Below are 16,000 nucleotides of genomic sequence, written 5' to 3'. Positions count from 1 at the left end.
AAAGGAGTGGAGGAGGGGGGAGGGCCGGCCCTCTATGGCGCGTCCTGGAGGAGTCCTACTCCCTCCGGTAGTAGGATTCCACCACCCCCCCTTCCCAAGTTGGACTAGGAGAGAAGGAAGGGGGAGAGAGGGAGGAAGGAAAGGGGGCGCCCCCCCCCCTTCCTAATCCAAATCAGACCAGAGGGGGAGGGGGCACGCGGCCTGCCCTGGCTGCCTCTCTCTCTCCACTAAAGCCCATTAGGGCCCATATACTCCCCGGGGGGTTCCGGTAACCCCTCGGTACTCCGGTATATGCCCGAACTCACTCGGAACCTTTCCGATGTCCAAACATAGGCTTCCAATATATAGATCTTTATGTCTCGACCATTTCAAGACTCCTCGTCATGCCCGTGAGCACATCTGGGACTCCGAACAACCTTCGGTTCATCAAAACACATAAACTCATAATACCGATCGTCACCAAAAGTTAAGCGTGCGGACCCTACGGGTTCGAGAACTATGTAGACATGACTGAGACATGTCTCCGGTCAATAACCAATAGCGGAACCTGGATGTTCATATTGGCTCCCACATATTCTACGAAGATCTTTATCGGTCAAACCGCATAACGATATACCTTGTTCCCTTTGTCATCGGTATGTTACTTGCCCGAGATTCGATCGTCGGTATCTCAATACCTAGTTCAATATCGTGACGGGCAAGTCTCTTTACTCGTTCTGTAATGTATCATCCTGCAACTAACTCATTAGTCACATTTCTTGCAAGGCTTATATTGATGTGCATTATCGAGAGGGCCCAGAGACACCTCTCCGAAATTCGGAGTGACAAATCCTAATCTCGATCTATGCCAACTCAACATACACCATCGGAGACACCTGTAGAGCACCTTTATAATCACCCAGTTACATTGTGACGTTTGGTAGCACACAAAGTGTTCCTCCGGTATTCGGGAGTTGCATGATCTCATAGTCATAGGAACATGTATAAATTATGGAGAAAGCAATAGCAACAAACTAAACGATCATCGTGCTAAGCTAATGGATGGGTCAAGTCAATCACATCATTCTCTATTAATGTGATCCCGTTAATCAAATGACAACTCATGTCTATGGCTAGGAAGCTTAACCATCTTTGATTCAATGAGCTAGTCAAGTAGAGGCATACTAGTGACACTCTGTTTGTCTATGTATTCAAACATATACTAAGTTTCCGGTTAATAAAATTCTTGCATGAATAATAAACATTTATCATGATATAAGGAAATATAAATAACAACTTTATTATTGCCTCTAGGGCATATTTCCTCCAGTCTCCCACTTGCACTAGAGTCAATAATCTAGATTACATAGTAATGATTCTAACACCCATGGAGTCTTGGTGTTGGTCATGTTTTGCTCGTGAGAGAGGCTTAGTCAATGGGTTTACAATATTCAGATCCGTATGTATCTTGCAAATCTCTATGTCTCCCTCCTTGACTTGATCGCGGATGGAATTGAAGCGTCTCTTGATGTGCTTGGTTCTCTTGTGAAATCTGGATTCCTTTGCCAAGGAAATTGCACCAGTATTGTCACAAAAGATTTTCATTGGACCCGATGCACTAGGTATGTGAAAGGATCGAGAAGAGGTGTCTAGAGGGGGTGATTAGACACTAAGTACCAAAAGTTGCAGTTTTTAATTTCTTTAAGTTGAAGTGGAATTTTGGCACAAGTTTAACAAACACAATACATATCAATCAAGCATGCAAAGAGTAGATGAGCAGCGGAAAATAAAGCATGCAACTTGCAAGAATGTAAAGGGAAGGGTTTGGAGAATTCAAACGCAATTGGAGACACGGATATTTTTGTCGTGGTTCCGATAGGTGGTGCTATCGTACATCCACGTTGATGGAGACTTCAACCCATGAAGGGTAACGGTTGCGCGAGTCCACGGAGGGCTCCACCCATGAAGGGTCCACGAAGAAGCAACCTTGTCTATCCCATCATGGCCATCGCCCACGAAGGACTTGCCTCACTAGCGGTAGATCTTCACGAAGTAGGCGATCTCCTTGCCCTTACAAACTCCTTGGTTCAACTCCACAATCTTGTCGGAGGCTCCCAAGTGACACCTAGCCAATCTAGGAGACACCACTCTCCAAGAAGTAACAAATGGTGTGTTGATGATGAACACCTTGCTCTTGTGCTTCAAATGATAGTATCCCCAACACTCAATTCTCTCTCACAGGATATGGATTTGGTGGAAAAAAGATTTGAGTGGAAAGTAACTTGGGGAAGGCTAGAGATCAAGATTCATATGGTGGGAATGGAATATCTTGGCCTCAACACAAGAGTAGGTGGTTCTCTCTCAGAAAATGTGTATTGGAAGTGTAGGTATGTTCTGATGGCTCTCTCCATGAATGAAGAGTGGGTGGAGGGGTATATATAGCCTCCACACAAAATCTAACCGTTACACACAACTTGCCAATCTCGGTGGGACCGAATTGATAAACTCGATCGGACCGATTCAGCAAATCTAGTGACCGTTAGGGTTTTCGGTGGGACCGACTGGATCAACTCGGTGGGACCGATGTGCTAGGGTTAGGGTAAATCCAAAACTCGGTTTGACCGATTACTCAAACTCGGTGGGACCAATTTGGGTAATAAGTGAAACAGAGAGTTGGCCAAGCAAACTCGGTGGGGCCGATTGCATATCTCGGTGGGACCAAAAATATTGCAATAGGTAACAAAGAGTTTGCAAGCGCATCTCGGTGAGACCGAGATCCCATCGGGGAGACCGAGCTGATTAGGGTTTTTGGCAGTGGCTATGTCAACTAAACTCGGTGGCTCCGGATAGAAAGAATCGGTGGGGCTGAGTTTGACTTTTGGTTTAGGTCATATGTGGATGTGGGAAGGTAGTTGAGGGTTTTGGAGCATATCACTAAGCACTTTGAGCAAGCAAGCGATTACGCAACACCTCATCCCCTCTTGATAGTATTGGCTTTTCCTATAGACTCAATGTGATCTGGGATCACTAAAATAGAAAATGTAGAGTCTTGATCTTGAAGCTTGAGCTAATCCTTTGTCCTTAGCATCTTGAAGGGGTTCCACATCCTTTAGTCCATGCCACTTAATTTGTTGAACTTGTCTGAAACATACTAGGTAAAAGTATTGGTCCAACAAGAGATATGTTGTCATTAATTATCAAAATCACCCAGGGAGCACTTGTGCTTTCAATCTCCCCCTTTTTGGTAATTGATGGCAACATACATCAAAGCTTTAGATAAGGATATAGAGAATAGCAAGTAATGCTTTGGAAAGACATGTAACAAGCATAGGCTCCCCCTACATGTATGCAATCATGTGAATATGGAATATAGAAGCATGTGAGAGCATAATCATGACAGAGTAGCAATGTGTTACATGTATCTTGGCTATATGCATCAGGGCAAAAGATATGAATATGGGAAATGTACCTTCATGCCCATGAGTCCTTCTTGCAAACAGTATGTACATCAGTAAGAATTTCTCATACACATGACTATGATGCACATAATTACCTTGTGGTCTTGAGTTGGCTAGGATGGGATGAGCCTGCGTAAACAAGGTTAGATAACACAGATGCACCCACTAGCTAGAGCAAACAAAAGAAACCACAAGAGTACCAAGACTGGGATGACATGTAGAGTGAGTACAGAGTACCACGATAGATATTGACATGTCCCCAAAGAGAAAGATATGCAATGAATTTAATAAAAAAAATCCCTTGGATGTCTTGCTCCCCCTGAATCTAGCACGGGATACTGGGAGAAGATAGGGAACAGAAAAATAGAGCTCAAAGAAACAAATGAATAGAGCTAATGCAAATAAGCACATATTAACATGCCTTTCCCCCAAGAAGACATGTGGCATCTCTCCTCTTGAACAACAAGCATCTGGGATCCTTGAAGATTACTCTTTCCTGGAGTGTTCCCTCCCCCTAGAGATATGATTAAGCTTTGATGTGATCTCTCTCTCCCCCTTTGACATCAATTTCCAAGAAGGGTCTTCTGGAATTTGTTGTGAATGGGTTCGGTCCTTGAATCACAGTACAAAGCATTAAAGTAAATCTGATGCTTGCAGAGGACAAGATTCATTGAGTGGAACTGGATCAAGAATAAAGCAGGAATAAATGGCAAAATGTTTTTCCTGTAGTGAAATTGGTGTCACCAAGTTGTATGCTTCGGTTGCTCCGAAAATCTTCGGCTAGACCGGAGACATGAAACCGGTGGGACTGAGTTCATCACAGAGAAAAACACTTGTCACCTCAGCTCACTGGACAAGTAAGATTTCACAAAGATTTGCAATGAATTGGATGCCGAAAATGCAGAACAAAAAGCAAAGAAAAGAAACTAAAAGATCTAGATGAAGTTTTTTTTGAAAGGGGAAACAAATATGCATGAGACAAATGCAAGAACACATAAAAGAACACAAGAGAACTTCATCTAGAGTTGGGCGGTAACAAAGTCACCTATGTTAGAGTATATTGACTTAGGTGTCAAGTGAGATCACTTGATCATAGGTCGTACTCATCATTTAAGCTCAAAATGGGGTTACCATTTTTCATTTAAGTATCTTGATGTATTCACATCTTGTCGAGTTGCTTTGACTCATGACTTGGAGTAAAGCTACTCTAAGATGGAATAACATACCTTGGGTGGCGGTGTTGATCTTGATCATGTAGTTGAACTTGTGTGGGTTGCTCAAGGTTGATGTAGCCCATCAAGAGTTGGGAGCACCCTTTGGATTTTGAGTTCATCTACCTACATGGGTTAGTTTTCGCAAGGAAGAGCACTTGTGTATCCAACATGACAATCATGAAGCTCAACATAGAATTTGTCAAAGGATATGTTTGAAAGGTTTCGTGCTTCCTTGTCATCAACCACCATTGTGTAGAGACTTGGTGATGTAGAGATTGCTCAAGATGTGAGTGAGTTGCAATCTCATAGAATTAGGTTCATCCAAGTACCTACAAGGGTTAGATAACATGCAAGATGCAAATTTTCAAGACATGAGATAATCATCATAGGAGAAATATCAAGTGATTAGTCATAAGCTCAAGCCTTGCATGTATCCAATGGAGTTCCTACTCCAAGTTTGAAGCATCAATGATGTTCAATTCACCTCTTAACCTGCAAAACACTTTCTCATCAAGTGGTTTAGTGAATATATCCGCTAATTGCTTATCGGTGCAAACATGCTTAAGGTTTATGTCACCCTTAGCAACGTAATCTCGAATGAAATGATGACGAACTTCAATATGCTTAGTTCGAGAGTGTTGCATGGGATTGTGAGCAATCTTGATAACACTTTCATTGTCACAAAGTAATGGAACATGTTTCACATATATCCCATAATCTTTAAGAGTTTGGGTCATCCAGAGTAATTGAGCACAACATGAACCAGCGGCAATGTATTCCGCTTCGACAGTGGATAAGGATACCGAGTTTTGTTTCTTGGAAGACCAAGACACAAGAGATCTACCAAGGAATTGACAAGTACCCGAAGTGGACTTTCTATCAACCTTGTCACCGGCATAGTCCGAGTCGGAGTAGCCAACAAGATCAAAGGAAGCCCCCTTTGGATACCAAATGCCAAATTTGGTGTATGTGTTAAGTATCTCACTATCCTCTCCACGGCCTTAAGATGACATTCCTTAGGAGCATCTTGATATCGTGCACACATGCACACACTTAGCATGATATCGGGACATGAAGCACATAGATATAACAATGAACCAATCATAGAGCGGTAAACTTTTTGATCAACCGGTTCACCATCTGTGGTCAAATCAAGATGTCCACTAGTAGGCATGGGTGTAGTCATACCTTTGCATTCTTGCATATTGAACTTCTTGAATAAGTCCTTGGTGTACTTCGTTTGAGAGACAAAGGTGCCTTCCTGAGTTTGCTTGATTTGCAAACCAAGGAAGAATTTGAGTTCACTCATCATAGACATCTCAAACTTCTCCCACATTAGCTTCCCAAACTTTTCACTAAAATGAGGGTTAGTTGATCCAAATATAATATTGTCAACATAAATTTGGCATACAAATAGTTCTCCATTAACCCTTTTAGTAAAAAGAGTAGAATCTATTTTTCCAATTTCAAAGCCTTTTTCAATAAGGAACTTGGGCAAGCATTTATACCATGCTCTAGGAACTTGTTTAAGACCATAAAGCGCTTTGTGAAGTTCGTAGACATGATTAGGTTTCTTAGGATTGACAAAGCCGGGAGGTTGCTTAACATAAACTTCCTCCTCAATTTCACCATTTAGAAAAGCACTTTTAATGTCCATTTGGTACAAAGTGATATCATGGCGATTAGCATAGGCAAGTAAGATGCGAATGGACTCAAATCTAGCAACGGGAGCATATGTATCACCATAGTCCATACCTTCGACTTGTGTGTAGCCTTGGGCGACGAGACATGCTTTGTTGTGAACCACTTGTCCATCTTCATCTTGCTTGTTGCGAAACACCCATTTGGTATCGATGATGTTGTGGTTGTTGTCGGGCTTCTCGACCAATGTCCACACTTGATTTCTCTCAAAGTTGTGTAGCTCTTCATGCATAGCATTTATCCAGTCCAGATCCTCCAATGCTTCTTCAACCTTCATAGGTTCAATTCTAGAGATGAATGAGTAATGTTCACAAAAGTTAGCCAAACGAGTTTTAGAGCGAGTGATTCTCCCGGTTTGGATATCATTGTAGATTTGCTCCACGGGATGATCTTTAGCAATTCTTGCTCGAACTCATGAAAGCTTTTGCTTGGGTCTTGGTTGAACATCTTCTTCATCTTGTTCTTCTTCTTGGCCTTCTTCATTGTTAGCGTTGTCGTTCTCTTATCGTGGTGGAGAAGGAGGTTGTTGACGTTCGTCTTGGTGCACTTCCTCGTTTTCTTCATCTTGGTGTGTCCCACTCGTGGATGCTTCCGTATCAACTCTTGGTTCACCTTGTCGTGAGGTAGAAGCTTCCGCTTGGACGGACGAGGTACTCTCCTTTATCTCCGTTGGACGAATCTTGCCAATATACAAGTCTTGGATTGCTTTCGAGGGATCTTTGTCTCCTACATCAATTGGCAATTGCTCTACTTGCGAGCCGTTAGATTCATCAAACTTCACATCTACCGTTTCTTCAACCTTTCGGGTGAAATTGTTGTAGACACGGTATGTGTGAGAGTTTGAGCCATAACCAAGTAGGAAACCTTCATGAGACTTAGGAACAAATTTAGAACGATGATGCTTATCAAGAATGTAGCACTTTGAGCCGAATACTCGAAAGTATCCAACTTGGGGTTTGTTATCGGTGAGGAGCTCGTATGCCATCTTTCCGAGTAGCTTGTGAAGATACAAGCGATTTGTTACATGACAAGCTGTCTCAACCGCTTCCGCCCAAAAGTGTTCTGGCGACTTGTACTCATCAAGTATCGTTCTTGCCATCTCGATAAGAGTCCGGTTCTTCCTCTCAACGACTCCATTTTGTCGAGGTGTGTATGTAGCCGAGAACTCATGTGTAATCCCTTCTTCGTCAAGAAAGGTGTCCACATTTGCGTTCTTGAACTCCATTCCATTGTCGCTCCGAACCTTCTTGATCTTCACGTCAAATTGATTTTGGGCCTTCCTAGCAAAGTTTTTGAAGATCTTTTGGACCTGCGATTTTTCATCAAGAAAGAAAACCCACGTAAATCTTGAAAAATCATCAACTATGACTAGACCAAATGAGTTACCACCGAGACTCCTGTAGGCATTTGGACCAAAGAGATCCATGTGAAGTAGCTCGAGTGGTCTTCTTGTGGTCATAATGTTCTTAGCGTGATGACTTCCTCCAACTTGTTTCCCTGCTTGACAAGCACTACAAAGTCTATCCTTGTCAAATATGACATCGTTAACGCCAAGGATATGATTTCCTTTAATGAGTTTGTCAAGGTTTCGCATGCCCACATGGCCTAGCCTTCTATGCCACAACCAGCCTTTAGAAGATTTAGCAATTAAGTAAGTTCTAGGTTGAGCCTTTTTAGTGAAATCAACAATGTAAAGATCTCCTCTACATATACCGGTATAAGATCATTTTATGATTATCTCTATGAAACACTTGGCAGTCTACTTCAGTAAATAGGACATTGAAACCGAAATCAGCAAGTCTAGATACTGAAAGTAAGTTGTAGCCAAGAGATTCAACGAGCATGAAATTTTGTATGGAGCTATCATGTGATATGGCCACCTTACCAAGGCCAACCACCTTACCCTTTGAATTATCACCAAAAGTGACATACTTTCGAGGGCCGTCGTTTTCAGCAAGCTCATGGAACATGTCTTTATCTCCAGTCATATGATCAGTACATCCACTATCAAGGACCCATTCCTTTCCTCCAGCCATGTAGCCGCGAAGATTTTCCATAATACCAAAGTGTCTCATCGCATCATCGAGATCATAGTCACTATCATCATCCTCATCATAGTATCCATTTTCAACATCATTTTGTGATTGATCAATTCCTAGAGAGGGTAATTCATTAGACAAATGATCATTTCTATAGTTATCTTTATGAATTCTAATAGCTCTGGAAATGATATTGCTAATGATTCCAACATCTCCTTTGGCACTCGTAAGATTATTAAGCTCAAATAAGCAGTCACCAAATTTGGGATCATTGGAACTCATCTTAATCAAGGCAATAGACTTATGGAGGATTTCATCTAGATCTTTCAAGGAATAATCTGGAAATCGTTCCTCAAGAAATTTCCATATAGTATAGGCACAATCAAGAGTAGGCAAACTAGCAATCAAATTTCTAGGCAAGCCTCTAGTGATAAGATTAACAGTTCTAAGATTGTGAATCATGTCAATTGACTCATCAAGGGTAGGATGCATGGGATCAACATGAGGTGCACAAGGGCTAGCAATATACTTGCTCAAATGATATTCATTGAAAATCTCAAGCATTTCATTTTTCCAATCATGAAAATATTCTCCATCAAGAATAGGCACTCTATGTCTAAGACTCCCCAAAGTAGACACATCCATCTTCCTACAATGGTGTTTAAACCAAGGCAATGGAAACCAAAGCTCTAATACCAATTGAAAGGATCGAGAAGAGGTGTCTAGAGGGGGGTGATTAGACACTAAGTACCAAAAGTTGCAGTTTTTAATTTCTTTAAGTTGAAGTGGAATTTTGGCACAAGTTTAACAAACACAATACATATCAAGCAAGCATGCAAAGAGTATATGAGCAGCGGAAAATAAAGCATGCAACTTGCAAGAATGTAAAGGGAAGGGTTTGGAGAATTCAAACGCAATTGGAGACACGGATGTTTTTGTCGTGGTTCCGATAGGTGGTGCTATCATACATCCACGTTGATGGAGACTTCAACCCATGAAGGGTAACGGTTGCGCGAGTCCATGGATGTTTTGGCCCATGAAGGACTTGCCTCACTAGCGGTAGATCTTCATGAAGTAGGCGATCTCCTTGCCCTTACAAACTCCTTGGTTCAACTCCACAATCTTGTCAGAGGCTCCCAAGTGACACCTAGCCAATCTAGGAGACACCACTCTCCAAGAAGTAACAAATGGTGTGTTGATGATGAACTCCTTGCTCTTGTGCTTCAAATGATAGTCTCCCCAACACTCAGCTCTCTCTCATAGGATATGGATTTGGTGGAAAAAAGATTTGAGTGGAAAGCAACTTGGGGAAGGCTAGAGATCAAGATTCATATGGTGGGAATGGAATATCTTGGCCTCAACACATGAGTAGGTGGTTCTCTCTCAGAAAATGTGTATTGAAAGTGTAGGTATGTTCTGATGGCTCTCTCCACGAATGAAGAGTGGGTGGAGGGGTATATATAGCCTCCACACAAAATCTAACCATTACACACAACTTTCCAATCTCGGTGGGACCGAATTGATCAACTCGGTCGGACCGATTCAGCAAATCTAGTGACCGTTAGGGTTTTTGGTGGGACCGACTGGATCAACTCGGTGGGACCGATGTGCTAGGGTTAGGGTAAATCCAAAACTCCGTTTGACCGATTACTCAAACTCAGTGGGATCGATTTGGGTAATAAGTGAAATAGAGAGTTGGCCAAGCAAACTCGGTGGGGCTGATTGCATATCTCGTTGGGACCAAAAATATTGCAATAGGTAATAGAGAGTTTGCAAGCCCATCTCCGTGAGACCGAGATCCCATCGGTGACATCGAACTGATTAGGGTTTCTGGCAGTGGCTATGTCAACTGAACTCGGTGGCTCCGGATAGAAAGAATGGGTGGGGCCGAGTTTGACTTTTGATTTAGGTCATATTTGGATGTGGGAAGGTAGTTGAGGGTTTTGGAGCATATCACTAAGCACTTTGAGCAAGCAAGCCATTATGCAACACCTCATCCCCTCTTGATAGTATTGGCTTTTCCTATAGACTCAATGTGATCTTGGATCACTAAAATAGAAAATGTAGAGTCTTGATCTTGAAGCTTGAGCTAATCCTTTGTCCTTAGAATCTTGAAGGGGTTCCACATCCTTTAGTCCATGCCACTTAATTTGTTGAACTTGTCTGAAACATACTAGGTAAAAGTATTAGTCCAACAAGAGATATGTTGTCATTAATTATCAAAATCACCCAGGGAGCACTTGTGCTTTCAGTATGACACCTAGATCGGATATGAAGTCCTTCATCCAGACTCCTTCATTTACTACTTCCTAAGAAGCTATGTACTCTGCTTCACACGTAGATCCCGCCACATGCTTTGTTTAGAATTGCACCAACTGACAGTTCCACCGTTCAATATAAATACGTATCCGGTTTGTGACTTAGAGTCATCCGGATCTGTGTCAAAGCTTGCATCGACGTAACCATTTACGATGAGTTATTTGTCACCTCCATAAACGAGAAACATATCCTTAGTCCTTTTTAGGTATTTCAGGATGTTCTTGACCGTTGTCCAGTGATCCACTCCTGGATTACTTTGGTACCTCCGTGCTAAACTGATAGCAAGGCACACATCAGGTCTGGTACATAGCATTGCATACATGATAGAGCCTATGGTTGAAGCATAGGGAACACTTTTCATTTTCTCTCTATCTTCTGTAGTGATCGGGCATTGAGTCTGACTGAACTTCACACCTTGTAACATGGGCAAGAACCCTTTCTTTGCTTAATCCATTTTGAACTTCTTCAATTTTATCAAGGTATGTGCTTTGTGAAAGTACAATTAAGCGTCTTGATCTATCTCTATAGATCTTGAAGCCCAATATATAAGCAGCTTCACCGAGGTCTTTCATTGAAAAATTCTTATTCAAGTATCCTTTTATGCTATTTAGAAATTCAGTATCATTTCCGATCAACAATATGTCATCTACATATAATATTAGAAATGCTACAGAGCTCCCACTCACTTTCTTGTAAATACAGGCTTCTCCAAAAGTCTGTATAAAACCATATGCTTTGATCACACTATCAAAGTGTATATTCCAACTCTGAGAGGCTTGCACCAGTCCATAAATGGATCGCTGGAGCTTGCACACTTTGTTAGCACCTTTTGGATCGACAAAACCTTCTGGTTGCATCATATACAACTCTTCTTTAAGATATCCATTAAGAATGCAGTTTTGACATCCATTTACCAAATTTCATAATCATAAAATGCAGCAATTACTAACATGATTCGGACGGACTTAAGCATCGCTACGGGTGAGAAGGTCTCATCGTAGTCAACTCCTTGAACTTGTCAAAAACCTTTTGCAACAAGTCGAGCTTTGTAGACAGTAATATTACCGTTAGCGTCAGTCTTCTTCTTGAAGATCCATTTATTCTCTATGGCCTGCCGATCATCGGGCAAGTCAACCAAAGTCCATAATTTTTTCTCATACATGGATCCCATCTCAGATTCCATGGCCTCAAGCCATTTTGCGAAATCTGGGCTCATCATCGCTTCCTCATAGTTCGTAGGTTCGTCATGGTCAAGTAACATGACCTCCAGAACAGGATTACCGTACCACTCTGGTGCGGATCTTACTCTGGTTGACCTACGAGGTTCGGTATAACTTGATCAGAAGTTTCATGATGATCATCATTAGCTTCCTCATTTACTGGTGTAGGAATCACTGGAACTGATTTCAATGATGAACTACTTTCCAATAAGGGAGTAGGTACAATTACCTCATCAAGTTCTACTTTCCTCCCACTCACTTCTTTCGAGAGAAACTCTTTCTCTAGAAAGGATCCATTCTTAGCAACGAATATCTTGCCTTCGGATATGTGATAGAAGGTGTACCCAACAGTCTCCTTTGGTATCCTATGAAGACATATTTCTCCTATTTGGGTTCGAGCTTATCAAGTTGAAGCTTTTTCACATAAGCATCGCAGCCCCAAACTTTAAGAAACGACAACTTGAGTTTCTTGCCAAACCACAGTTCATAAGGTGTCGTCTCAACGGATTTAGAAAGTGCCCTGTTTAATGTGAATGCAGCCGTCTCTAAAGCATAACCCCAAAACGATAGCGGTAAATCAGTAAGAGATATCATAGATCGCACCATATCTAGTAAAGTACGATTATGACATTCGGACACACCATTACGCTGTGGTGTTCCAGGTGGCGTGAGTTGTGAAACTATTCCGCATTGTTTCAAATGAAGTCCAAACTCATAACTCAAATATTCACCTCCACGATCAGATCGCAGAAACTTGATTTTCTTGTTACAATGATTTTCCACTTCACTCTGAAATTCTTTGAACTTTTCAAATGTTTCAGACTTATGTTTCATTAAGTAGATATACTCATATCTTATCAAATCATCTATGAAGGTGAGAAAATAACGATATCCGCCGCGAGCTTCAATGTTCATTGGACCACATACATCAGTATGTATGATTTCCAATAACTCTATTGCTCGCTCCATTGTTCCGGAGAATGGAGGTTTAGTCATCTTGCCCATGAGGCATGGTTCGCAAGTACTAAGTGATTCATAATCAAGTGATTCTAGAAGTCCATCAGAATGGAGTTTCTTCGTGCGCTTTACACCAATATGACCCAAACGGCAGTGCCCCAAATAAGTTGCACTATCATTATCAACTCTGCATCTTTTGACTTTAATACTATGAACATGTGTATCACTACTATCAAGATTTAGTAAAAATAGACCACTCATCAAGGGTGCATGACCATAAAAGATATTACTCATATAAATAGAACAACCATTATTCTCTGATTTAAATGAATAACTGTCTCGCATCAAAAAAGATCTTGATATAATGTTAATGGTCAATGTTGGCACCAAATAACAATTATTTAGGTCTAAAACTAATCCGGAAGGTAGATGTAGAGGTAGCGTGCCGATGGCGATCACATCAACTTTGGAACCATTTCCCATGCGCGTCGTCACCTCGTCCTTAGCGAATTTTCGCTTAATCCGTAGCCCCTGTTTCGAGTTGTAAATGTTAGCAACTAAACCAGTATCAAATACCCAGGCACTACTGCGAGCATTAGTAAGGTACACATCGATAACATGTACTCCCTCCGTTCCTAAATATTTGTCTTTCTAGAGATTTCAAATGGCCACCACATACGGATGTATATAGACATATTTTAGAGTGTAGATTCACTCATTTTGCTTCGTATATAGTCACCATTTGAAACCTCTAAAAATACAAATATTTAGGAACGGAGGGAGTATATCAAATATACCTTTAACTTTGCCATCCTTCTTCTCCGCCAAATACTTGGGGCAGTTCCGCTTCCAATGACCAGTTCCTTTGTAGTAGAAGCACTCAGTCTCAGGCATAGGTCCAGACTTGGGTTTCTTCACTTGAGCAGCAATTGGCTTGCTGTTCTTCTTGAAGTTCCCCTTCTTCCCTTTACCCTTTTTCTTGAAACTGGTGGTCTTATTGACCATCAACACTTGATGCTCCTTCTTGATTTCTACCTCCGCAGCCTTTAGCATTACGAAGAGCTCAGGAATCGTCTTATCCATCCCTTGCATATTATAGTTCATCACGAAGCTCTTTAGCTTGGTGGAAGTGATTGAAGAACTCCGTCAATGACACTATCATCAGGAAGATTAACCCCTAGTTGAGTCAAGTGGTTGTGGTACCCAGACGTTCTGAGTAACAGAACTATTCCCCTCCATCTTGCAGTTGTAGAACTTATTGGAGATTTCATATCTCTCAATCCGAGCATTTGCTTGAAATATTAACTTCAACTCCTGGAACATCTCATATGCTCCATGACGTTCAAAACGTCGTTGAAGTCCCAGTTCTAAGCCGTAAAGCATGGCACACTGAACTATCGAGTAGTCATCAGCTTTGCTCTGCCAAGTGTTCATAATATCTCGCGTTGCTCCTGCAGCGGGTTTGTCACCTAGCGGTGCTTCCAGGACGTAATTCTTCTATGCAGCAATGAGGATAATCCTCAAGTTACGGACCCAGTCCGTATAGTTGCTACCATCATCTTTCAACTTAGCTTTCTCTAGGAACGCATTAAAATTCAACGGAACAACAGCATGGGCCATCTATCTACAACAACATAGACATGCAAAAAACTATTAGGTACAAAGTTCATGATAAATTAAAGTTCAATTAATCAAATTACTTAAGAACTCCCACTCAGATAGACATCTCCCTAATCATCTAAGTGATCACGTGATCCATATCAACTAAACCATGTCCAATCATCATGTGAGATGGAGTAGTTTTCAATGGTGAACATCACTATGTTGATCATATCTACTATATGATTCATGCTCGACCTTTCGGTCTCCAGTGTTCCGAGGCCACATATGCATATGCTAGGCTCGTCAAGTTTAACCCGAGTATTCCGCGTGTGCAAAACTGGCTTGCACCCATTGTATGTGAACGTAGAGCTTATCACACCCGATCATCATGTGGTGTCTCGGCACGACAAACTGTAGCAATTGTGCATACTCAGGGAGAACACTTATACCTTAAAATTTAGTGAGAGATCATCTTATAATGCTACCGCCGAACTAAGCAAAATAAGATGCATAAAGGATAAACATCACATGCAATCAATATAAGTGTTATGATATGGCCATCATCATCTTGTGCCTTTAAACTCCATCTCCAAAGCACCGTCATGATCACCATCGTCACCGGCTTGACACCTTGATTTCCTTCGAAGCATCGTTGTCCTCTCGCCAACTATTGCTTCTACGATTATCGCTACCGCTTAGTGATAAAGTAAAGCAATTACATGGTGATTGCATTTCATACAATAAAGCGACAACCATATGGCTCCTGCCAGTTGCCGATAACTGTGTTACAAAACATGATCATCTCATACAATAAAATTTAGCATCATGTCTTGACCATATCACATCACAACATGCCCTGCAAAAACAAGTTAGACATCCTCTACTTTGTTGTTGCAAGTTTTACGTGGCTGCTACGAGCTGAGCAAGAACTGTTCTTACCTACGCATCAAAAACCACAACGTGGTATAGTGCTTGCTTTTTGATCTTCAGAAAGAACCCTATTCATTGAATCCGATTCAACTAAAGCTGGAGAAACAGACACCCACTAGCCACATGTGTGCAAAGTACGTCGGTAGAACCAGTCTCGCATAAGCGTACGCGTAATGTCGGTCCGGGCCGCTTCATCCAACAATGCCGCTGAATCAAAAATCAACTAGTGATGGCAAGCAATATGTATATACCTACGCCCACAACTCCTTTGTGTTCTACTCATGCATATAACATCTATGCATAGACCTGGCTCGGATGCCACCGTTGGGGAACGCAGTAATTTCAAAAAAAATCCTACGCACACGCAAGATCATGGTGATGCATAGCAACGAGAGGGGAGAGTATTATCTACGTACCCTCGTAGACCGTAAGCGGAAGCGTTATGACAACGCCGTTGATGTAGTCGTACGTCTTCATGATCGATCGATCTAGCACCGAAGATACGGCACCTCCGCAATCTCCACACGTTCGGCTCGGTGACGTCCCGCGAACTCACGATCCAGTAGAGCTTCGAGGGAGAG

This window comes from Triticum aestivum, chromosome 7A, assembly GCF_018294505.1.
Source record: "Triticum aestivum cultivar Chinese Spring chromosome 7A, IWGSC CS RefSeq v2.1, whole genome shotgun sequence".
In the NCBI taxonomy this organism is placed as follows: Eukaryota; Viridiplantae; Streptophyta; class Magnoliopsida; order Poales; family Poaceae; genus Triticum; species Triticum aestivum.
Note: the sequence above shows the minus strand (reverse complement) of the source record.